Source organism: Balaenoptera physalus (genome assembly GCF_965194825.1).
Source record: "Balaenoptera physalus genome assembly, chromosome: 18".
NCBI lineage: Eukaryota > Metazoa > Chordata > Mammalia > Artiodactyla > Balaenopteridae > Balaenoptera > Balaenoptera physalus.
In genome coordinates, this window is record NC_138899.1 from 37,344,217 (window position 1) to 37,371,781 (window position 27,565).

At 35.0% G+C, this 27,565-nt stretch overlaps 1 long non-coding RNA gene across 1 annotated transcript in view; it reads left to right on the forward strand.

The window, feature by feature from the left end:
- The window catches only part of LOC309647513, a 52,656-nt gene that overhangs the window by 20,892 nt on the left and 4,199 nt on the right, over positions 1–27,565 (forward strand). The window lies entirely within an intron of this gene.

Here is a 27,565-nt window from a genome sequence, read left to right on the forward strand (position 1 = left end):
ATTATAAACCTCCTACCAAAAAAAGGAGAAAATCTAGGTATCCTTGGCTTGGTGATAAGTTTATATATAGAGTGAGAGAACAAAAGCATAAGGCCCGAAAGAAAAAAATTGATAAATTGGATTTTATTCAAATAAAAAACTTCTGCTCTGTGAAAGGCTCTGTTAATAGAATAAAAGACAAGCCACAAATTTGGAGAAAATATTTGCAAGACACATATCTGATAAAGGACTTATAACCAAATTATACAAAGAATACTTAAAACTCAAAAAATTAGCAAACAGTCCAACTAAAATCTGAGGAAGAGCTAAATAGACGTGTCACCAAAGAAAATATGCACAAGCCAAATAAGTGTAAGAAAAGATGCTCAATATTACTGATTAAAAGTCAGTTGTATCACCAATTATTATGTCTTTTAAACCAGATTTTCAATAAAACAAAATGTCCATGTTTTCTTCTACTTTGATGAATAGTTTGGATATTCTTGGTCCTTTGTAATTCCATATAAAGTTTTAAATCAGATTGTTAACTTTCACAAAGAAAATTTTAAAAACCTGTTGAGATTTTGGTTGTAATTTAAAGCTATAAGTGAATGAGAGGAGAATTTTTATCAGTACAATATTGCTTCCTCTAATTGATGAACATGATATATACATCCATAGATTTATGGCTTTAATTTCTGTAAGTAATGTTTTACAGATTTATGCATAGATGCCTACATATCTTCCATTAGATTTAAAACCAGGAATTTTATATGTTTGATGTTATTTGCAAAGAGTTATTTTTACATTTTATTTTCCAACTTTGTCATATTATATAGAAATTTTATATGTAGACTTTGTGCCCAGAAATCTTGCTAAACTTACTTATAATGGTAACATAATAACTTATCTGTAGACTCTTTTGGATTGTCAATATATACAGTCATATTGTAGAGGAATGACAGTATGTCATTAATTTCCTTTGAATCCTTGTAGCTTTTTAGCTTTTCTTTCTTACAAAATACTGTTGGATAGAACTATTATCTTCCTGTCTCATTTCTAGTTCAGAGGAAAGCTTTCAACAGTTCGACTTTGTTTGATGCTTGCTGTGGGCTTTTAATATATGTCCATAACCAGATTAAAGAACTTCCCCTTTTCCTAGTTTGCTAAGGGTTTTAAGTAGTAGTAAAAGTTGAATTTTATCAAATGGTTCTTCTCTATCTATTTTTCCTTTTTTTCTGTTAATGTTCTAAACCACACTAATTGATTTACAAGTGTTAAACCAATCTCACATCTCTAGGTTAAATTTTATTTCCTCATGAAATAATATTATCTTCCTATATTGCCAGATTCAGTTTGTTAACATTGTTTTAGGATTTTTTTATCTATGTCCATGAATGAGACTGGCCTGATATTTGCTTTATGATGACCTTCTCAGTTTTTGGTGTTAAGGTTATGCTGACCTCATAAATGCATGGGAATATAGCCATTCTGTTTTTATTCTATGGAACACTTTATATAAGACAGAAATTATTTTGTCTTTCTATATTTTATAGAATTTGCCAATAAGCCCACCTGAATTTGAAGTGTCCATTTTAGTAAATGTTTAAAATGTTGATTCAATCTAAAATTATAGGATGAGAATAAAGAGAAGCAGACCTTCAATCCATTCTCTTTTTTTTACTGGGAGACTCTTAAGTAGAAAGAAATATGACCTAATCAAGAAAAACACGCTAATTATAGACCTCCTCAAGACCAAATTCAGTTCTACTACATATATTACACACCCAGTCATCCTTCTTGACAAAACCTTATATAAGCTCCTGTGTTCCTGTCCTTTGAAGTAAAAGGCTTTTGTTTTAGTCTCCCAGGTCTCCCTTGAGTCTCAAAAGGCTGACTCAAGAGTTACTGATTAGGAAATGTGAAGATACAGAAACAAAAATTAGCTGTTGGCCTGAGGAACTGGTAACAATTTAGACTATAAATCTGCCACATAACAGAATCACTGAACTCACAGTGAAAGATATAGACAAAGGCCTATTCCTAAATTGTTTTTACAGGAAGCAGATCTCCACGAGATGAAAGCTGCTGACTGCAAGAACATAGAGCTTAGACTGGTTGAAGCTTCACCTTGATGCCAATCAGTCTGAGAATTGTGCACAAACTGATCACACACTCTGCAGACCCCTCCCTCACACTGCTTTCAAAATTTCTTCCTTGAAATCCATCAGGGTGTTCAGGTCCTTTGAGCATGAGCTGCACATTCTCCTTGCTTGGTGTCCTGCAATAAATGCTGTACTTTCCTTAACCACAACCTAGTGTCAGTAGATTGGCTTTACTGCATGGGGGTGAGCAGAATTAAGTTAGGTTCAGTAACATTGATAGCCAGACCTGTGCCTGGGAGAAATTTGTCATTTTGGGAATTATTTTCCTTGATTGCCTTAAGAATTAAAATTTGCTATTGTGAAAAAAATGTGAATTGCAAATTAAAGCAACACATAGACAGCACAGCATATCTGTTAGAATGACTGAAACCCAAAAACCTGAAAACATGAACCGTTGGTAAGATTGAGGAGTAAAAAGAGTTGTTATTAATGGCCAGTGGGAATGTAAAATGATATGGCCATTTTGGAAGACAGGTTGACCATTTTTTTACAAAATTATCATAATATCCAGAGATCATAGTTCCAAGTGTTTCTCCAAATACCTTGAAAACTTAAGCCCACACAAAAACCTGTATGTGATTATTTATAGCATTTTTATTCATAATTACTAAAAACTCCAACATGTGTTTCAATTCATGAATGGATTAAAACTAGTACATCCACACAATGGAATATTACTTAATGATAAAAAAAAATCAAGCCATGAACAGACATAGATGAATCTTAAATACATTTTGCTACGTGAAAGATAATAGTATGTAATTCCAATAATATGAAATTCTAGAAAATGTAATACCATAAAGGCAGTAAAACTCAGTGGTTGCCAGGGTTCAGAGGGAGAGAGAGAGATAATTGAATCACTGAAGCACAGGAAGTATTTTAGGGAAGTGAAACTAGTCTGTCTATAACTGTAATTGTTAACACATGATATACTATGCATTTGTCAAAACTCACTGAACTTTACAGCAAAAGAATAAATTTTAATGCATGGAAATATAAAATATCATTTAGTTGTCAAGGGAATCCTGCCCTCATATGCAGACTGTGACAAAATAATCTAACTGTATTACAAGTGTATAAAATGACTTCACTGATGAGGATGGAGAAAAATGGTGCTTACCTAAGTAACTTTGGAAATGAGAAAAGTTGTAAAACCAAAGGTAAAAAAAAAAAAAAATAAATAAAAACCAAAAAAAACTGTACATACAAACTTTACTCCTGTTGGTGAAGATGTTTCCTATGGGGATATAGGTTGAGAAAACTAAAACCACCCTACATTTATATTGGAAATGAGCAGTTAAGTAAATGAATGGCTGATAGTGGGTGGTAGGTTTCTGAATGTTTGAGTTGGAGGTTACAGATAAGCAACGGGAGTCAGCTAGAATATACATGTCATAATGCATCAGAGTTGAAGACATCAGTATGAACCCATGTTTAGCATAATAAAGAGATACACAGATTAGATATATAGATAGATAGATAAGTAAATATTGTATGTAGGTTAAAATGCACACATATGTCCTTGTTCCATCAACCAAGAGAGCCTGCAAGCAATGGCACTCTCATAGTAATTATCAACCCTAGCACCTAGATTTGGTTTCTAATACCATTCTCCAATTAAAGGAAACTTGACTCCTTGTAAAAATGAATGTATCTAGTGCTGGCACATATATTATATAAGATAAACTTAAAGCCTCTTTTAGGACCAGAAAGAAAGTACTCAAAAACAAAAGCAAAACAAATTATACTCCAATAAAGATGTTAAAAAAAATAAAAAATAAAAAAAAACAATGACATGTGTAGGTCAAAGGGACACAGGGAGCAACTGAAAGAGTCCCAAGTAGGCAGAACTAGTACAATTTAAGAGACAAAATGAAATAGTATTGGATTATAAAACAGAATATAAAATACATATCCATGTTTCCATCCTTATATAAATATAAAAAATGAATAAATAAATAGGGGGGAAAAGATACGTCTCCCATGAAGGCAAATTGCAAGTTCACGCAGATGCTCTGCCCTGAAGGAAGTGAACCTAACTACCCTCTCTTTAAGTGTGTGTTGAGCATAATGAATTTTCTTCTAAAGAGCATAGTCTGGAAAGGATGAAAAGACAGTAATTTTACAATGCAAAAACTTGACACTATCTGAAGACAGGTAATCAAGGTAAATATCAATAGTGATAAGTGATGCTGCTAGTATGTAGCCTTGATATGATGTGATGAAAAAGGGCAATTTAGCTTTGTGGTATTCCTACCCCAAATCCATAACTCCAGTGTAATCATGAGAAAATTATCAGACAAATCCCAATCGAGTGGCATTCTAAAAAATAACTAACCAGTACTTTTTAAAAGTCAGGGTCATTAAACAAAAGGAGAGTCTGAGAAACTGTCACAATCAAGAGGAACCTAAGTGTTCATGACAACAAAATACAATGTGGCATTCTGGATGGAATCCTGGAATAGATATAGAGCATTAGATAAGAAATAAGTAATTCTAAATAAAAACATAGATTACATTTACCTATAATGCATTGATATTAATTCATTAATTGTAACAAATGTATAATACTGATATAATTTGTTAATAGTAAGCAAAACTGGCTGCGAGATATATGCGGAATCTTTGAACTATATTTGTATTTGGTAAATATAAATTATTCTAAAAAATGAAGTTTGTTTAAAACTTTTCAAAAACTTTTTTAGTCAGTAAGTGAAATAAAACCTTACTAATATAAAAGCTTTATTCTCATTTTTTGACAATGTGAAGTTTGAATATTTTAATTAGAGAATAAAGAAACATCTTGATTTACAGAAAAAATGAAATTATGGCAATATTTCTTATAATCAACAAATGTGTGTGTTAATTTACACCTTCCCAATTTAGTCTCAACAGTTTTCAAAGTGAATGTTTAAGATATATACAAGCATTCGTATTGTAAAATGTATTTCTAAGATTTTTCATTAAAATATTGGGAATATTATCTTTAAAGCATTGTTCATTATCTGTTAAAACAAAACATTTGGTTTTTAATCCCACTTGGTGAGCCACATACTTCAACCTTAAGTATATAAAGTATTTATGGATTTTATTTAATCATTTAAATAATGTAAAGAATTCTTTTCTAGATATATTAATAGGTTTTAGTGAAACTAGACCTTAATAGTCAATTATTCGCTGTTGTGAATGTACACGAAGGACATTTTATAATAGTAAAAGTGAGACAGGCATACAAAAGTGACATATTTCTACTGGGGGAATTTCTCTGGGACCAGAACCACAAACTGGAGGACCCCTGCTGAAGTTGTCACTACCCTGAAAGAGTCTAGTCACTCCACATTTTTATGAGAGAACCCTGGGTGCAAGGGGATAGCCCTTCACTCTAGAAATTCTGGGAACAATTTGGATTTGCATCATAGAGTGAGCACACTGTGAGGAATGGGTTAACCCTTCTAGGCTACTTTAGAACCCAGGTCATGGGAGGAGGTAGAGACAAAGTACCTTAGGAAGCAGTCCACTTTTCTGCCCAAGATAGAAAAAATGGGCAGCATGGAAAGAGGTATCAAAGTTGCAGCACAAATATTAGGACAGAAACCCTAATGATGTTCCTTCAAATAAAATAATGTGATTATGGGACTATGTGGTTGACAAAGAGAAAACTGATGAGCTGCCAAATTCTCAACTATAGAAGATATAGGGGTGAGGTAATGGAACTCTGTGGAATCCAAAGGGAACTATGGAATTCTGAATAAAAAGGATTTACAAAATAATGTAATAAAGAAAACGTTATTTTTTTCTGCAGTGAAAACAACTGAGAGACCTGAACAAGAAATATCCTGGGAAGCATTACATTTAAATATTAAAGCCCTTCTCCCTCACCTCGCCGTCTTTCTTGGAAGACACTAAGCCCACTGGGACCTAAGAAGAGGGACCAAATGATGACACCAATAATTTTTAGGAAAACGGAAACAAAGGTACTGACAAGATCTCCCACAGCCCTTGATGTCCTCTTGTAAACTTGATCCTAAACTGTGTTGCATAACATGCCTATATCCACTTTAAGACTATGCAGTTTAAGAATGCCAAGACAGTTTCCTGGTCTCCTACCATCTTCTTCCCTTATTGCCCACAGGCACCACTGACAATATGCTCTATATGCTCCAGTATGTGTGAACTGGAAAGGGAAAATCCCAGGTATTCCTGGGTTTCCTAGACATAGTAGCTCATACTTTCTCCATTCAACTGAACAAAGCCTTTAATCTGTTCCTTGTTCTTAGTGGAAACAAATTGTCTCTCCGTAGGAAAAAGAAAAAAACAAAAAACGTTCAATCAGTCAATATTTCAAAACTGCCAGGAGTATTCTTCAAGCCAAAATCAATTAAGGTGGGATAAACCCTGGAAAACTCAAGCATAAAATAAAAATATTGCGTCCAATGAGACAAACCTGGCTCCTGATGGCTAGACAAACTCTATAAACCTGTGATTACTCACCCTGTAGTAAAAGGTATGACCCTGCTAAATTCTTTATTTAAACCTCAAGGGATTCTGACTTTAAAGATGTTATCACCTACAAGAGTTGGAATCTCAAAAGAAATCAAGGTTCCCTTTTCTTGGTCAGAAGAGATTTAACAGAGGGCTTTAACAATCCATCAAAATTATAGTAAAGCATTGTTGGTGTTTTGTATTGGTAGTTACATGTAACAGGCCAAAGGAGTCAGACTTCCAACAAAACCCTTAAAAGATGAATATAGACATACTCTTCAAGGACCTCACTACCTGGTGAAGCTCACAGGTACCTAAGAGTTTGAAAGTGGAAAACAAAAGGGCAGCCCATTTGAGGTAATATAAATGAAACAGAATTGAGAGTATCTAAACACCAAAATTACTTGCCCTTTGTTTTCCTTTCCCAGCCTGATACTGGTTAAAAAAGATACTAGTAATGATGACTGGACCAACACAGTTTTGGAGACTTTTTTTTTTTTTCTTTTTTTTAATTTCACAATGACATCTGGTGGCCATATACACTGAAAGGATAACTCTGACTTTATCATTGTCAGCAGTGGTTCTGCAATTGTGCCATATACCCTGTTCACAATGACTCTTAAGCCTGTGCAATAGATTTCCTCTCTTTTGAAGCCACCGTCTCATTTTTAGGGGTCACTTTTAATGCGACAATAAGAAATCCTTTTTCAGTTTTCTAGATTAAAGCTCATTCCTCTAGAAAAACGATCATCTGGCCCTTCTGTGAAGTAGATGACAGATCTTGACTAGTGAGATGGAGGATAATTGTGACCTTGTCATACAGACACAAGCAAAAACTCCTAATAACCTCCTGTGATCATCCCAGTATAGCAGGGAAGACAATCACTTTGCTGGATATGTCTTCATTTCATGAATACAGTGGTGAAAATCTCATTATCTCTCTCCCAGAACTGACTTTTGAACTAATATCAACCTGGGAGTAACTGGTATCAGTCCTGTAGTAATTTGATATGCTCAATTTAAGGCATCAGCTTTCCAGTGTTACTGATGTTCTGGGGTCTGGGATGGGCACATGCACAGAAGAAACCTTAAAAACCCATATTAGCAGTCCTTCACCATTTATTTTATGTCTAGTTAATCATTCTTTTTAAGGCCATTAAATCCAGTGCTCACCAAAAGTAACAACGCTATTACCACATGGTTCCATAAGGTTGATCTGCGGTAAATAGCAGACAGTTCTCTGTGACATGGACTCTTTTGGTTTGTTTGAATGAAAGCCATGCCTTTGTTTTCTCTCATTCTTGAGCAATGGAGACAACTTTAAGGGAATTTACTGTAAAGTAACAAAATTTAGTTTTCAAAACTGATCACTTACACAAGTTCATTCCAAGTCTGTGGAACAATTCCTGAGAATTTCTGTTATAATTTTGTATTACTTGATTACAAAAGCCCACTAAATTGTATAAGTGACAGGTTCAATAAAACCAAGAAATGCTGCTAATCATTACAGTAACTAAAGACCTAGCTAGCTTGACCTCAATCCCCAGATCTGGTTTTTGTTATGCAATCAAAGCAATTTACGGAATGTATACAGATACTTTCCATTAATTGGTCAGACTTTCTCTAGATGGACTGTCTAAAGCAAAACATGGAAGCCATATCCTGTCTACCTCTTTGAGAGAGATTGTCAGCAAGAATTTCAAGGATTTTATTCTTATTTGAAGCTACTCTGTTCAGAAAACATATTTTCTGTCATTACAAAATGATGCTAGATTCCCTCAAAGTCTACATAATACATGTCCCTTAGAAGAAGCTCCAGAGTTTGAGTGTCAGAAGACACTGAAATGAGTAAAGTGTCACTGAACAGCCCTGTTACTCCAGTAAAGCTCTTTACTTCCTTCAAGGAGTCTTTGAATAAGTTACTCTTTAGTGCTTCAAAGTATACAGTTGAAACTATGGTGGCTATGCATTTCACCAGGAGACAGCATGAGAAAACAAAGGGTTCTCACTTTGAGAAAAGTATAATCTCACTGCAAATGTTAGGGTCTTGTGAATTCACCATGCCATTCCTCTAATGTTCACTCCTCTGGATGAATTAACTAGAGAAACAATTGGAAAATAAGTAAACTATACCTAGGTAAAATTTGGGATAAGAATATCTTAGGAAACTATTAAACGTGAACAATAGTATAGTGGAAATTTTGGCCACAAAAGACTTAGAGAAAGAAAAAAAACAATTTTATTGAATTAAGTGAGAGAAGTTAAAATTTTTGAAAACCTTCAATTCTAAAATAAATAGCCCAAAACCAGACAGCAGACAGTAAGTTCTTAATCAAGTGTAGAATCTCTTTACAGAAACATCTATTTATCAGTAAATGAAGAAAATAAGAATATTGAAGACTGTGGTAAGGATTAGCATGCACATAAGGTGCCTGGCATGAAACTTGCAAGGGGTGTTTACAACATTAACAGTAGACATACTCTGATTGATGTAACATTCTAATAAAGTGAATCTGGACTTCACTGAATATAAGACTTTTATTTGAGGAACTGGTTTCAAGATACCCTCTTTCTGTAATGCATTTTTAGAAAAGTCATCAAATGAAAGAAAATAAATAGAAACAGAAGACTGGTTCCTTAGTAAAATACCATCTTCTTTTCATGCAAACCACCAAAAATATAGACTGGCAGTAGAGGAAATAGAGAACCAATATATCCCAGCAGATTATCCATTAGTTACATTTTTCTACTAGTTTTTAAAGTGAAACATCAGCAGATTTTTAAGTATCCTGCAATAACTGCCCCAAATCAGCAAAATCAAAGCTAAAAAACCCAAAACAACAAAAAAGTATCAGTTTAAAACCAAGATGAAATGTTTAACATATTATAGTGGGCAACAAAAAGAATTAAATTTTGTTTATAATAACACTTTAACTTCTATGGATGATTTGTGGAGTGCAAATGCCAATTACTTTGCTCAGTAGAACTCCAATGTCCAGTCAATCAGTTGATCACAAACTGGTGATGCTGCTGCTTTTTAGAGAAAAAACTAATTCGGCTACTACCCTACTGCAAAGCACCTGTGATCGCAACCTCCTGAGCAATGAAAATACTTCCTCCCAGACTCATGTTAAACTTTTATATGGAAAACTTCCAAAAAATCTAAATATGCATATTTCATAATTTACTGAGATATATTTTGCATCATGTTATTATATTCTACAACTAAGCAAGAATAAATATCATATTTGGGATTCTCTACTCATAAAGTGTCTTACAACAGTCAAATACAAGATGTACCATTTTATAATCAATATAGTTCATTTGAGCTTAAGTGGCAACCCTGGGGAGAGGATAAAAAAGAAAAACATAGCTAATTGAAGACTTCCATAAATGTCATCTTCCATTCCCCCTTACAATTTCATATTTTGTTTTAATTTCCATAGAATTTTCATACTCAATGAATTAAAATTAATTCATTAATTCATTAATTTTAACTTAATTAAAATTCTCATAGTTTTATTTTCAATCTAGAGTGTTAAGATGCTTATATTTGAAGTAGAACTCAAGGACATTAAGAATATTGATGTAATATTATCGTTTTGAAAACCTGGTTTTAGAAATAACTACCACTTATATAAGTTGGTATGTGGTTAAAAAAAAAAAAAAAGCTTTACTCTAGTGAATGATAACCAAGAATATTTATCTGAATTTAAAAATTGAGATGTTAGTGAAAATGGAATTGTCCTCAAAATAATACTCTCTCTGTTGATAAATAATTGAACCATAAGCTCTTTTCAAATACTTCTTCGGTTTTTAAAAATTTGTCCTAAGTAAACAAAACCTCAAAATTATTCATAGATAGGTTATCATCTTTGCATTTCCTCTGTTAAACATTTATGAAAATGATAAAGCCATATTTATGCATGGTAAATATTTGCACCAAGGTGTATGTGAAGACAGCAAGGTCTCAGCGACAAGGTAATTGAGAACGTCAGTTGTATCCTTTTTAGAGCACTGTGCTTTAAGAAATCTCTGTAAACTTAACATGTACCTTAAGACATTAGTAGGTTAAATGGACCTGAAGATTTTAAGGTATTTTAAATGTTTAAATCATTGTTGTAGGCTGCAATAATGATGACCATGTTACAATCATTCAGGACAGGACCCAAGCAATCTTTTTGAATTGCCCTGCTTTCTAAATATTTATCACACACATGAATGATGATAAATCAAAATACATCATAAGCAATTATTAAGTCATATAATTTTCAGAAGTTCTCAAAAGCAGGCAAAAAAGTATCCAATATATAATGTGTAATCATCTGGTGCTCTGTATGTGAAGGTACCATAAATTTCCCACCACCATTACAATAATTAGTCTCTGAGACTTTACACTAAATACACAGGTAGAAGAATCTCAATAAGAACTTTGAAAGTCATGCAAACTGCCATTTGGACTCAAAAAAATTTCAGTGGTCAATCCAAGGTAATTAGTCATGTAAATAACTTTAAAAATCCCCTTCTCTTTGTATCTTCAAAAAATGTGGCAATCCTCCCATATGTGCCTATGATTTAATCAAGCTTCACACAGTCTAGGATTTTGTTCCTTTATTTGTGCATGTTTAACTCACATTCTGAATCTCTTGCTGCAGTCTTTTCTGTACATACACACGAATGTACAACTGGGGTCTCAGAGAAATGGGTAAAGGTGGTCAAATTGTACAAACTTCCAGTTACAAGATGAATAAATTCTATGGATGTAGTATACAGCATGGTGACTACAGTTAATAATACTGAGTTGTATATTTGAAAGTTGCTAAGAGGGTAGAACTTAAAAAATCTCACCACACACAAAAAATGTAAATATATGAGGAGGTGGATGTACTAACAAACCTTATTGTGGTAACTATTTTTCAATATATACATATACCAAATCATTACCTTGTAATATGTCAATTTTTTCTCAATAAATCTGGAAAAAGTGTACAACTATTTCATATATCTAAAAAATGTAACATTACAATTACTCTATTCCATAATCTTATTGCTATATACTTTGACCCTTGAACAACATGGGTTTGAACTTCACAGATCCACTTACACAGAGACTTCTTTCAATAAATATATTGAAACCATTTTTGGAGATTTGCAGACAAACTACATAGCCTTGAAATATCGAGAAAATTAAGAAAATGTTAGGTATGTTATGAATGCATAAAGTACATGTAGATACTAGTCTATTTATCATTTACTGCCATAAAATATATATAAATCTCTTATTAAAAGTTAAAACTTATCAAACCTTACAGAACACATACAGACTGTACATGGCACCATTTGCAGTTGAGAAAAGTGTAAATAAATGTAAAGATGCAGTACTAAATCATAACCGTATAAAATTAACTGTACATTGTACTACTGTAAAATTTAATTGTCATCTCCTGTTGCCATCTTGCTGAGCTCAAGTGTTGTGAGTATCCTCTTAAAACACCTACAGATATTAATCACCTCTGCGTGAGCAGTGCGTCTCTCCAGTAAATTGTGTATCACAGTAAAAAGTGATCTCTCCTACTTCTCACGTATTCTTCGCAATGTTTGGTGCAGTACCATAAACCTTGAATAACACCATGGAACCCATACGAAACGCCACTAGTGCTGCTGGAAGTGCTTCCAAGAAGCAGAGAAAAGTCATGACATTACAAAAAAAAAAGTTGAATTGCTTGATATGTACCTCAGATTGGGGTCTGCAGCTGTGGCTGTCTGCCATCCCAACATAAATGAATCCATCACAAGACTCCTTGTTAAAAAAAAGAAAAGGAAATTCATGAACCTGTTGCTGCAGCTATGCCAGCAGGTGCACAAATCTTACAGTTTTTGTGAAATAACCTTTTTATCTTGTATTGAAAATATAGCCTTTGTATGAGTGCAGGATTGTTGTAAGAAAGGCACACCTATAGACTAATATGATTCAAGAAAAAGTGAAGTCATTATGACAACTTAAATCAAAAAGAAGGTGAAAAACCTAAAGCTGAAGAATTTAATGCCAGCAAAGGATGATTTGATAATTTTAGAATTAAAAATCTGGCTAAAAAATGTCAAGATAACAGAAGAAGCAACATCTGCCAACCAAGAGGCAGCAGATGAGTTCCCAGAGGCCATTAAGAAATTCATTGAGCAGAAAGTATATCTGCCTGAACAAGTTTTTAATGCAGACAAAAGTGCCATATCTGAAAAAGAATGTCACAAAGAATATTTATTTATTAGTAACAAGAAGGGAGCACCAGGATTTAAGGCAAGAATGGATAGGCTAACTCAGCCTCTAGATCAGGTAGTCATAAGGACATCTAACACTTACTAACATGGTACTCTATGGAAAGATTGTCAACACAAAGGAAGAGAACCCCAATAGAGAGAACAACATGAAAGTCTGGAAAAGTTACACCATTGAAGATGCCATTGTTATTAAAGAAAAGCCATGAAAGCCATCAACTTGGAAACAATAAATTCCTGCTGGAGAACTCTGTGTCCAGATATTGTCCATGACTTCACAGAATTTACAATAAAGTCAACAAGGAAGTCATGAAAGAGATTGTGGCTATGGCAAAAAATAGTGGGGGTGGTTGGGTGCAAGTTTTCAAGATATGGATCTTGGAGAAATTTAATAGCTTATAGACATCACATCAGAGGAATTAACAGAAGATGACTTGATGGAGCTGAGTGTTTCTGAACAAGTGCTGGATGATGAAGCATAAGATGTAGAAGAAGCAGTGACAGAAAAATTGACATTAGACTACAGATGGCTTCTGGTTATTTAAGTCTGCTTTTGATTTCTTTTAGGACATGGACCCTTCTATGATATGGGCACTGAAAGTAAAGCAAACGGTGGAAGAAGAATTTATACCATACAGAAAATATTTTTAGAGAAATGAAAAAGCAAAAAAATCAGACAGAAATTACAATGAATATTTCCATAAAGTTAAACTGAGTGTTCCTGCCTTTCCTGCCTCTCCTTCCACCTCCTCCACCTCTTCTGCTTCTGCCACCCCTGAGACAGCAAGACCAACCCCTCATCTTCCTCTTCCTCCTCAGCCTACTCAACAAGAAGAAGACGAGGATGAAGACATTTATGATGATCCACTTCCACTTAATGAACAGTGAATAATCATCATGCCATATAGTTAATAAACTAATCTGCTGTGCACATGAGTGTCTTTCTGTGAAAATCTAACAACTCTATGGCAAGCACTGTATGAGACATTTTTGTGTCAGCATCATCATCATTGCCTAATCATCATCATCATCATTCATCATCATCATTGCCTAGTACTCATCTTGTAGGACATCATGTGCAAGACTCGTATTGAAGTGGATAGCCTATTCTTACATAGGCATAAGATGTGATAATTAATACAAAATTAATCATATATTAGTTTTCTTACAGTTTTATAACCTTTATTTCAAAACATTACACTACCATTTGGTTGCCTTTCTCTTGTAATTGGAGAACTGCATGTCAGCCTATCAGTACAGGTGTTATTTTTTTTAAGTAACAATGTTTTTAATATGTATTATGAACATGCCTGTACTACTATATGCCATAAAATTTTATAACAATTCATTTATTGGTATATAGACTAGGCTACTATGAAACAATTTTATCAATTACACTAGGTTACAACAATCATATTGCTTCTTCTTCATTATCAATGCATGAATCATTATATCTATAAATAAATGTGAATTTCCTTTTCATATTATCTTTTCATTTTTGATGTCTAGTGTTAGTAGTATTAATAATATCTACAGTGTTTTGTATCATATAAGACGATATTGAAGTAGGTACGGAAAGGCAGATGATTCTTCTTGTAAACAGATGACATAAACTTGCAGTATTGATAAACACAGTACAATTGACCCTTGAACAACATGGATTTGGGCTTCACAGGTCCACTTAAATGCAGATTTTTTAAAAACAAGCACTATCCTATCCACGGTTGGTTGAATCCATAGATGTGGAACTTGCAGATACAGAAGGCCAACTATAAGGGACTAGAGTATCCACAGATTTTGGTGTCCATAGCAGGTCTTGGAACCAATCCCTGCAGAGAGTAAGGGATGCCTGTACAGAACTGTAAATGTATTTTCTCTTTCTTGATTTTCTTAATAACATTTTTTTCTCTAGCTTACTTTATTGTAAGAAAACAGTACATAATACACATAACATATGAAATGTGTTAACTCTTTATGTTATTGGTAAGGCTTCTGTTCAACAGTAGGCTATTGGTAGTTAAGTTTTGGGAAGGTTAAAATTTACATGTGGATTTTCGACTGGTTGGGAGATCAGTGCCCCTAACCTCCACATTGCTCAAGGGTCAACTGTATATGTTTTTAACCAAACTGATGACTATTCTAAAATGGCTATATTATTTCTTTACAGAGGAAAAGTATAATATGTAATGAATAATAGATATTTCTGGAACAGAACTCAATGCTTAGCTGACATTTCTTTATAGTACTAGTCATACGTGGACAATTCTATTCACTTTATATGATCATCCATACTCTAATGACTTCCATATATATTGTTTCAATTTAGAGATTTCTTATCATATCTCTAGGACTGTCTGCTGTACAATTCAAGGCACTTCAAATGTAGCACATTCAAAATTTAACTCATGTTCCCTCATCCTTCGTCAGTCAAGGTGAGACTTCTATAGCTTTTATCTCAGTGGCTGGCACATCCAATGACCAAATAATTTAGACCTGAAAACCTGGACTTTCCTTATTTCCACAAACCTCAAGTAATAATTATTGCCTATTCCACTTGTTAGTTTCTGTGAAATACATTCTTTCATCTTTACCTATATTATCTCTGCTAATTTTACACATGTATGATACAGATTATTGTAGTTGTTAGTCAACTGGTCCCTTCATCTTCAATTTTAACTCTTTGAACTTCATCCTCAGCTAAAATAATAGTTTTAACGTTTTCATTTACTCTCCATCATGTACAGGGTAAAGCTAAAACTCCTTAGTCTAATAAATAAGGTCCTTCTTTTTATGGCCCTTACCCACTGATCCAGCATGAGTTCTAGTCACTTCCATCTTCACATTCTACACTACAGCAGCTACTCAAACATGACCTATTATTTCTGGCATATGCCTCTGTTCTCATTGCTTTCTCTGCTAGGAACATTTTCTTTCTGCTCATTTTCATCTCCTAATTTTCCAATTTGAAATTTCTTGAAGCTTTCTGTGGCTCTTCCGAGTGTTTCATCACCGATTGATTAGGTACTTAGTTCTGTACTGCCACTGTAGCTGTTTATATCTTCATATAGAAATTTTATTTTAAATAAATGTTTAACTAAAATTTTCCCTATTTTTAGATGTTCCATAAGTTGCTTCCAGAACTCTGAGACTCACCAAGTGTTGTACTTCCATCATCATCAGAGAGAAATACAAAATGTAATAATCTTCAGCTTTGAAGAAAATCTCCACATGTCATTGGACTCCGGATACCTTACAACTTGACTGATCAGACAGGCTCCCTGATACTTCATAATATCTATCTTCCACATATTAGGGCTATAGCATGCCAGCTAAGTCTTGCTTATCTGGCTATATCAGCATATTGTCAATATATTGGATTAATATCATGTTCTTCAAGAAGTCCAAAGGATCAAAATCTTCTAAAACTATATTATGACAATATTTTGGAGAATTAGCATAGCCCTGGGACAAAACTGCACATGAATATTTTCTATTTTATATGAATTTGAACTGTTTATAAATATCTTTTCTGATTGGAGAAGAAAACATCTTAAAATCAATGACCAATACTATGCACCTGAAGCCATAGTAATCAGCTCTGACAAAGTTGCCATATCGAGCATGACAGCTGAGACCATTGTCCCTATTTGGTTGATCTGGTAGTAGTCTGTGACCATCCACAAAGACCGCTTTAGGTTCTACAAGGCCACACTACTGAAGTAAATGAAAATATATTGGATACTACTATCCTGTCATTTTTTTAGATCCTTAAAAATGACATTAATTTCCACCATCTACCTGAAGTTCATGTACACATTTTTTTTTTTTAGTAGCATTTTGACCAAGTGGAATGAACAGTATCAGAGATGTCCACTTGTCCTTTCTTATTAATATGGCAAGAGTTTATAATTTAAGAACATTATAAGTCTAGACCCAATGTGGTGGTCGCAACAAAAACCAAGGAGGTCAACTCCAATTATATATTTGGAGTTCAGGGACATGACCACTATCTACCACAGACTTTGTCCAGGAATTCATTTGTCACCATGTTGTCAGATGTCAGATGCACATTCTAGCAGGATGGGACACAATGATGCTTGGGTTTCTAAATATCAACATTATATAAGATCAGATATCCTACAGTCCTTAAAATGTCTGTGGATTGCCCTTTATCCAATGTGCAAATAGTCAAGCAAATAACATGGTGTTTTAGTTATTTCTTGCTATGTAACAAAATATCTCAAAACTCAGAGGACAAAACAATACATATTTATAATCCTCACTTTTTTTGTGTCAGTAATTCAGGAATGTCTAGGCTGAAGAGATCTGGCTCAGAGCCACTCATTAGGTTGCAGTCAAGATGTCTTCTGGAGCTGTGGTAATCCAAAAGCTTGACGTGGGCAGGAGGCTTACTCACACAGCTGGTAAGTTGGTGCTGGTGGTTCACAGAAGACATCCATTTGTTTCCATACAGGGATCTCAATAGGTTGCTTAAGTTTCATCAGAACATGACAGCATTCTTGTCCCAGTACAAGTGATCTAAGAGACAGCAAGACAGGGTTTTGATTCTTTTTATGACAGATTTGTAAGTCATGCACCATCAATTCTACCACATTCTATTCATTAGAAATGGGTCACTAGATTCAGTTTACAATCAAGGTTAGAATAATTAAGTTCCAGCTTTTGAAGGAGGAATGTCATAAGTATTTGTGAACATAATTTAAATCTCCAGTAGTCCTTTTAATGACAAGTTATTTACACTTCTCCACGATTGAAAATACACTCTCTCCAATACCTCCAATATTCTCATTCTTTTAAACTACAAGTTTGAAGTTTGACATCTTATCATCTAAAATGGGTCCAGGTGCAAGAGTAAAAGCTCTTCAGAATTAGTTTCTCAAGTACTGTATAATTCCGCAGATAGGATGATTTGCAACTTAAAGAAGAAAGTTATGTCTCCTCCAACATACAGTGGTGTACAGGCATAAGATAATTGCTATTGACAATCATTTCAAAATAATGGAAAAACATAGGAGACAAACAGAAGTTCATATCAACCTTGAAATCTAGCATGGCACATATGGGCCATTCCTTGACTGGGATACAAGACTTTGACATGTTTTTTCATGGCTCTTGGTTTTACCCTCTGAGCCCTTTTAGTAAATCTTCCTTGTGCATTAAAGATAGGCTGTGTTTTTCCCAACATGTTTTATGTCCATAGAAATGTTTGAGTTCAAACATCTTGTTTTTTTTGTTAGTGTATTGTGTGTTTGTACTTTCTTTTTCCCTGCCATTTCTGTTCATCTAGCTAGTATTTCTGTCTATAATATTATCTTAAAATGTGTGGGTGTTCTATGAATCTTACTGGAGTTCAATAAATTAGGCAAAATCCATAGGCACAATTTTTTTAAAGCTATTTCCTTATCTTCCTTGGACTTACATTGAAGCTGCTGAAATACAGCATCTTTAAGGACTTCCTTAAATAGGAATACCCTGTTTTTGACTGTTTCTTCTTCTAATGCAGTGCCTTAGATTTTTTTTCCCTGTGGCTTTGTAACTAAATTTTACTATCACATTCTTAGCTTTATCTTTAGACCATGTTTTCCTGATAGTGTTCTGAATTTGATCTCTACCTGGAAGATGCTGTTTAATTGTAGCATTGTTGATCTTCTGAAGAGGCTTGGAAGTTCCATTCCACACAACCCCCTCAGGGCACTCCTAAGAAGAGTCACATGAGAGATTCTGTATAAACGAGTGATAGAGGGGAAAAAAAGCTCAATTTCTATTTCATAAGAGTTGGAATATTATGTGGGAGCAAACAAAGTAGAAATTGAAGCTGCACTGAATCCTCCCACAGAAGTAGCCTTGAAAGACTTAGGTGAAGAAAAAAATTCTCTCAATGAGCAGAGTTTTGGTCAATGCATTTTGTTGTGCACTTTATGCTGAAGGACAAGTGAACAGAGGTTAGACTCTTAGGCAGTGGAATCATGTGGATGGGCACATGCCATTATGATATGTTAGCACTCACCAGAGAGCATCCATCAGTGAAGAGGCATTAAACAACAAAGTTAACAAAATCACTTTGTTGATGTCAGCTAGTCTCAGTTATCCATTATCACAGTTTTAGCATGATGGATACTTAATGAATTGGCTTCGGTATCAGGAACCAAATTCATCCATAGATACTATGACATGGACACCCACTTACCAAGGTTGATCTAGTTTGCCACTGTCAAATATTCAGGTCCTGGGGAAGCTGTTTTTTGCAAGAGTCCTGTCTATATAAATGATATGAGTTCTAAGCTGAGTGTCTGCATTATTCTACCAGTCCAATCTCTTGATTCCTTGAAAAACTACCACCCAGGACAGTAAGAGAAATTTGCTCACAAAGCCACCTGCCTGGAAGAAGAGCCTCTACTGGCCCTAGGAAAACAACAAAGGTGAAGTACTGCAGCTTCTTGGAGCACCTTGATGATCCCACATTCAGGATGGAAGGTCAGAGAATTCCCTAGAGGAGAAACAAGAACAGGGTCCCATACAAATCACAGTCTGGGCTTGGGCTGCATGCAGATGTTACTGTGGGTCCTGCCTGGTCTCAGCTTAGATAATTTCGAGTAGGCGCATTCAGTGTCTGGCATGCATGAGGGATCAAGTCTGTTCTCCGAATATCTTGTCCTGATGGCACAGCTGGCCTGAGCAGTTCCCAGAGACTGGCGAGGACATACAAAATATTGAGGAGAGCTCTCAAACTGAGGGACCCAATGTCCCTTGACTAGGTCTAAGGACACTATTGTTCCCAAGCCTCAGTCATTTTCCGAGCAATTTGAGTGCTGAGCTGAGTGACACCTGGCCTTCCACACGGCCTACTGTAATGAGGACTGATATTACTCCACAACCATAGTGAGATAGAAGAAAAGGTAGCAGACATTGAGGGTTCTATACCCTTCAGAGATCAAAGTGAAGCCAAATTACTGAGGCATCTCTACCAGACTCTGATCAAATCTTAGAAAAACCCAACTCATGTGTTGCAACATTTAGAAACACATCATGGTCAAAAGATTTGTCAAATTTACAGAGACGGTATGTCAGCAACCAGTACACTGTCACTCAGTGGGGGTCCTGACAGGATTCATAAGACTTGCATCTGACACATCTCTTGGGAGAAAAATCTCTTTGGCATTCCTCCACAATGTCACTGACTGTCCTTTGTTCTGAATTACCGCTTCAAGGATACATGCATGAATAGTGTCCTCCAACAACCTTGGAGGACAAGGATAGTATTTTTACTTACTTTTCTATACATTTCTTTCATTCTTTTTAAAATATATATGTACTAAAACCTGAAACTCCTGATTTCTTATAGAGAAAAACATGGTGCCTCAGAAGCCCTTCATACTTTTCCTCCTGTTTCCTTGCCAAGGGAAAACAAAACAAAATAAAACAAAGCAAAACTTCTTCTCTGTGTATAACACTCAGAGAATATGCTTCTCCACTCTTGCCCTTGTACCCTGTGTTTGAAAGTTTTCCCTAATTTAAACACAAGTTCCTACCAACACCACATACAGCAAGCCCTCCTGTAATCTCTCAATTTTTCCACTAAAATAGTTTTTCCTTCTGTGATTATTGTCAAATTCTAGATAGCAATAACAAAGATCATCAACAATAGAAATGTAAGTATTATCAGTTTTTCTGTATTACAGACCTTGTTATAAATGTATTTGTCACACTTATCACCACAACAACCTTGTGAAGTAGATACTATAACTAAAAGTATATCTAATTTACTGATTATGTAAAATGAGGAATAAGGAGGTTGGACAACTTCACTGTCATTATTTTATCCCACTTTTTTTTGTTTGTTTTTCAACAATATATTTATCAGTATACTCTATTCCCTCATTCTACATCTGGTTTGTCACTGAGGGAGTTGAAATAATACCTCATGATTGCCAGGGTTTTCTTCTCCAGTATATTGATTCGGCTGCTGCTATCCTGCAAGATGTAAACAGAAGCTTGGTTTCATCTCTCAAAGAGCTAACACTGTAATTTGAATAGTAACTGTTGTATGAAAAAAATAACATAATTTTAATATAAGTTGGAGAAAATCATTTCACAAATTATATCCTTATTTTATTCATTTGTGGAAATGGCAGGAATAAAGAGGAAGTAAAAACTAAGTTCTATATTTTTAATTTTATTTAACTTTTATCATGATCCTATGACACTGAGTTTTACATATCAATAAAGGAGCACCTAAATAAAGTAACATGCCAATAAGAATTAATTGACAAAGCAGTATTTCCATCTAGCAAAGTTTGACATCAAAATGTGTATTTTTTTTCTACTATAATATACAACATGGAGATAAAAACAGCTAACTATATTGTATATATAACCTTATATATATGTAATAAGATATTTTAAAAACTGATACATTGTGCTAATTGTGAAAGTCAATCACTGTGAATCTTTCAGCAAGCTGAATGTTACCAAAAATATTTTAGAGTATGCAGTAAAATTTTGTGTTTACACAGATAGATTTGGGTGTCTGAATAACCTGAATGTTTTTTGTCTGTTTGTTTGTTTTAAACATCTTTATTGGACTATAATTCCTTTACAATGGTGTGTTACTTTCTGCTTTATAACAAAGTGAATCAGTTATACATATATATATATATATATGTCCCCATATCTCTTCCCTCTTGCGTCTCCCTCCCTCCCAACCACCCTATCCCACCCCTCTGGTGATCACAAAGCAGCACCGAGCTGATTTCCCTGTGTTATGTGGCTGCTTCCCACTAGCTATCTATTTTATGTTTAGTAGTGTATATACGTCCATGCCACTCTCTCACTTCATTCCAGTTTACCCTTCCCCCTCCCCGTATCCTCAAGTCCATTCTCTACTAGGTCTGTGTCTTTATTCCCGTCTTGCCACTAGGTTCTTCATGATTTTTTTTTGTTTTGTTCTGTTTTGTTTTTTTACATTTCATATATATGTGTAGCATACGGTATTTGCTTTTCTCTTTCTGACTTACTTCACTCTGTAGGACAGACTCTAGGTCCATCCACCTCACTACAAATAACTCAATTCCGTTTCTTTGTGTGGCTGAGTAATATTCCATTGTATATATGAGCTACATCTTCTTTATCCATTCATCTGTTGATGGACACTTAGGTTGCTTCCATGTCCTGGCTATTGTAAATAGAGCTGCAATGAACATTTTGGTACAAGACTCTTTTTGAATTATGGTTTTCACAGGGTATATGTCCAGTAGAAGGATTGATGGGTCGTATGGTAGTTCTATTTTTAGTTTTTTAAGGAACCTCCATACTCTTTTCCATAGTGACTATATCAATTTACATTCCCACCAACAGTGCAAGAGGGTTCCCTTTTCTCCACATCCTCTCCAGCATTTATTGTTTGTAGATTTTTTGATAATGGCCATTCTGACTGGTGTGAGATGATATCTCATTGTAGTTTTGATTTGCATTTCTCTAATGATTAATGATGTTGAGCATTCTTTCATGTGTCTGTTGGCCATCTGTATATCTTCTTTGGAGAAATGTCTATTTAGGTCTTCTGCCCATTTTTGGATTGGGTTGTTTGTTTTTTTGTTATTGAGCTGCATGAGCTGCTTGTAAATTTTGGAGATTAATCCTTTGTCAGTTGCTTCATTTGCAAATATTTTGTCCCATTCTGAGGGTTGTCTTTTGGTCTTGTTTATGGTTTCCTTTGTTGTGCAAAAGCTTTTAAGTTTCATTAGGTCCCACTTGTTTATTTTTGTTTTTATTTCCATTTCTCTAGGAGGTGGGTCAAAAATGATCTTACTGTGATTTATGTCATAGAGTGTTCTGCCTATGTTTTCATCTGCGAGTTTCATAGTGTCCGGCTTAACGTTTAGGTCTTTAATCCATTTTGAGTTTATTTTTGTGTATGGTGCTAGGGATGGTTCTAATTTCATTCTTTTACATGTAGATGTCCACTTTTCCCACCACCACATATTGAAGAGGCTGTTTTTTCTCCACTGTATATTCCTGCCTCTTTTATCAAAGATAAGGTGACCATATTTGTGTGGGTTTATCTCTGTGCTTTCTATCCTGTTCCAATGATCTATATTTCTGTTTTTGTGCCAGTACCTTACTGTCTTGATTACTGTAGCTTTGCATTTTAGTCTGAAGTCAGGGAGCCTGATTCCTCCAGCTCCATTTTTCTTTCGAAAGATTGCTATGGCTTTTCGGGGTCTTTTGTGTTTCCATACAAATTGTGAAATTATTTGTTCTAGTTGTGTGAAAAATGCCAGTGGTAGTCTGAGAGGGATTGCATTGAATCTATAGATTGCTTGGGGTAGTATAATCGTTTTCACAATGTCAATTCTTCCAATCCAAGAACATGGTATATCTCTCCATCTACTTGTATCATCTTCAATTTCTTTCATCAGTGTGTTATAATTTTCTGCATACAGGTCTTTTGTCTCCTTAGGCAGGTTTATTCCTAGGTATTTTATTCTTTTTGTTGCAATGGTAAATGGGAGTGTTTTCTTAATTTCACTTTCAGATTTTCATCATTAGTGTATAGGAAATGCAAGAGATTTCTGTGTATTAATTTTGTATCCTACTACTTTACCACTTTCATTGATTAGTGCCAGTAGTTTTCTGGTAGTATCTTTAGGATTGTCTATGTATAGTATCATGTCATCTGCAAACAGTGACAGTTTTACCTCTTCTTTTCTGATTTAGATTCCTTTTATTTCTTTTTCTTCTCTGATTGTTGTGGCTAAAACTTCCAAAACTATGCTGAATAATAGTGGTGAGAGTGGGCAACCTTGTCTTTTTCCTGACCTTAGTGGAAATGGTTTCAGTTTTTCACCATTGAGGATGATTTTGGCTGTGGGTTTGTCATATATGGCCTTTATTATGTTGAGGAAAGTTCCCTCTATGCCTACTTTCTGGAGGGTTTTTATCATAAATCGGTGTTGACTTTTGTTGAAAGCTTTCTCTGCATCTATTGTGATGATCATATGGTTTTTCTCCTTCAATCTGTTAATATGTCATATCACATTGATTGATTTGCGTATATTGAAGAATTCTTGCATTCCTGGGATAAACCCCACTTGATCATGCTGTATGATCCTTTTAATGTGCTGTTGGATTTTGTTTGCTAGTATTTTGTTGAGGATTTTTGCATCTATGTTCATCAGTGATATTGCCCTGTACTTTTCTTCTTTGTGACATCTTTGTCTGGTTTTGGTATCAGGGTGATGGTGGCCTTGTAGAATGAGTTTGGGAGTGTTCCTCCCTCTGCTATATTTTGGAAGAATTTGAGAAGGATAGGTGTTAGCTGTTCACCAAATGTTTGATAGAATTCGCCCGCAATGTCATCTGGTCCTGGGCTTTTGTTTGTTGGAAGATTTTTAATCACAGTTTCAATTTCAGTGCTTGTGATTGGTCTGTTCATATTTTCTATTTCTTCCTGGTTCAGTCTCAGAACGTTGTGCATTTCTAAGGACTTGTTCATTTCTTCCAGGATTTCCAATTTATTGGTATATAGTTTCTTGTAGTAATCTCTCATGATCCTTTGTATTTCTGCAGTGTCAGTTGTTACTTCCCCTTTTTCATTTCTAATTCTATTGATTTGAGTCTTCTCCCTTTTTTTCTGATGAGTCTGGCTAATGGTTTATCAATTTTGTTTATCTTCTCAAAGAACCAGCTTTTAGTTTTATTGATCTTGGATATCGTTTCCTTCATTTCTTTTTCATTTATTTCTGATCTGATTTTTATGATTTCTTTCCTTTGGATAACTTTGGAGATTTTTAAGCAATCTGTAATTGCTTTATGTGTAAGGTTAGGTTGTTTATTTGAGATGTTTCTTGTTTCTTAAGGTAGGATGGTATTGCTATAAACTTCCCTCTTAGAACTGCCTTTGCTGCATCTCATAGGTTTTGGGTCGTCATGATTTCATTGTCATTTGTTTCTAGGTATTTTTTTATTTCCTCTTTGATTTCTTCAGTGATGTCTTGGTTATTAAGTAGCATAATGTTTAGCATCCATGTGTTTGTATTTTTCAGATTTTTTCCTGTAATTGACATCTAAGTTCATAGCGTTATGGTCGGAAAAGATACTTGATACAATTTCAATTTTCTTAAACTTACCGAGGCTTGATTTGTGACCCAAGATATGATCTATCTGGGAGGATATTCCATGAGCACTTGAGAAGAATGTGTATTCTGTGGTTTTTGTATGGAATGTCCTATAAATGTCAATATAGTCTTTTTTTTTAAGTCTATTTTGTCTTATATGAGAATTGCTACTACAGCTTAGTTTTGATTTCTATTTGCATGGAATATCTTTTTCCATCCCCTCACTTTCAGTCTGTATGTGTCCCTAGGTCTGAAGTGGGTCTCTTGTAGACAGCATATATATTGGTCTTGTTTTTGCATCCATTCAGTCAGTGTATGTTTTTTAGTTGGAGCATTTAATCCATTTATATTTAAGGTAATTATCTATATGTATGTCCCTATTACCATTTTCTTAATTGTTTTCGGTTTGTTCTTTTAGGTCTTTTCCTTCTCTTGTGTTTCCTACCTATAGAAGTTCCTGTAGCATTTGTTGGAAAGCAGGTTTGGTGGTTCTGAATTCTCTTAACTTTTACTTGTCTGTAAAGTTTTTAATTTCTCTGTCAAATCTGAATGAGGTCCTTGTTGGGTAGAGTAATCATGGTTGTAGGTTTTTCTCCTTCATCACTTTAAATATGTCCTGCCACTCCTTTCTGACTTGCAGAGTTTCTGCTGAGCCATCAGCTACCTTATGGGGATTCCCTTGTGTGTTATTTGTTGTTTTTCCCTTGCTGCTTTTAATATTTTTTTCTTTTTATTTAATTTTTCATAATTTGATTAATATGTGTCTTGGCGTGTTTCTCCTTGGATTTATCCTGCATGGGACTCTCTGTGCTTTCTGGGCATGATTAACTATTTCCTTTCCCATATTAGGGAAGTTTTCAACTATAATCTCTTCAAATATTTTCTCAGTCCCTTTCTTTTTCTCTTCTTCTTCTGGGACCCCTTTAATTCGAATGTTGGTGCATTTAATGTTGTCACAGAGGTCTCTGAGACTGTCCTCAGTTCTTTTCATTCTTTTTTCTTTATTCTGCTCTGCAGTAGTTATTTCCACCATTTTATCTTCCAGGTCACTTACCCGTTCTTCTGCCTCAGTTATTCTGCTATTGATCCCTTCTAGAGTATTTTTAATTTCATTTATTGTGCTGTTCATCATTGCTTGTTTACTCTTTAGTTCTTCTAGGTCTCTGTTAAATGTTTCTTGCATTTTGTCTATTCTATTTCCAAGATTTCGGATCATTTTTACTATCATTATTCTGAATTCTTTTTCAGGTAGACTGCCTATTTCCTCTTCATTTCTTAGGTCGGGTGGGTTTTTGCCTAACTCCTTCATCTGCTGTGTGCTTCTCTGTCTTCTCAATTTGCTTAACTTACTGTGTTTGTGGTCTCCTTTTTTGCAGGCTGCCGGTTCGTAGTTCCTGTTGTTTGTGTTGTCTGTCCCCAGTGGCTAAGGTTGGTTCAGTGGGTTGTGTAGCTTTCCTGGTGGAGGTGCCTGTGTTCTCCTGGATGAGGCTGGATATTGTTTCTGGTGTGCAGGTCCACATCTGGTTGTGTTTTGCGGTGTCTGTGGCCTTATTATAATTTTAGGCAGCCTCTCTGCTAATGGATGGGGTTGTGTTCCTGTCTTGCTAGTTGTTTGGCATAGGTTGTCCAGCACTGTAGCTTGCTTGTTGTTGAGTGGAGCTGGGGCTCGGCGTTGAGATGGATATCTCAGGGAGATTTTCACCATTTGATATTACGTGGAGCTGGGAAGTCTCTTGTGTATCAGTGTCCTGAACTTGGCTCTTCCACCTCAGTGGCACAGCCCTGATGCCTGGCTGGAGCACCAAGAGCCTGTCATCCACACGGTTCAGAATAAAAGGGAGAAAAAAAAAGAAAGAAAGAAAGAATAAGATAAAATAAAATAAAATAAAGTAAAATAGAATAAAATAATGTTACTAAAATGAAAAATTAAAAATAATTATTAAAAAAAATTTTAATATAATAAAAAAAAAAGAAGGAAAGAAAGAAGAGAGCAACCAAACCAAAAAACACATCTACAAATTATAACAAGTGCTAAAAATTATACTAAAAAAAAACCGGAAAGACAAAACCCTAGGACAAATCATAAAAGCAAAGCTATACAGACAAAATCACACACAGAAGCATACACATACAAATTCACAAAAGGAGAAAAAGGGAAAAAATATATATATATATCATTGCTCCCAAAGTCCACCTCCTCAATTTGGAATGATTCGTTGTCTATTCAGGTATTCCACTGATGCAGGGTACATCAAGTTGATTGTGGAGATTTAATCCGCTGCTCCTTGTGCTGCTGGGAGAATTTTCCCTTTCTCTTCTTTGTTCGCACAGTTTCTGGGGTTCAGCTTTGGATTTGGCCCCATCTCTGCATGTAGGTCGCCTGAGGGAGTCTATTCTTTGCTCAGACAGGACGTGGTTAAAGGAGCAGCTGCTTCAGGGGCTCTGGCTCACTCAGGCCGGGGGGAGGGTTGGGTACAGTGTGCTGGACAAGCCTGCAGCAGCAGAGGCAGGTGTTACATTGCAACAGCC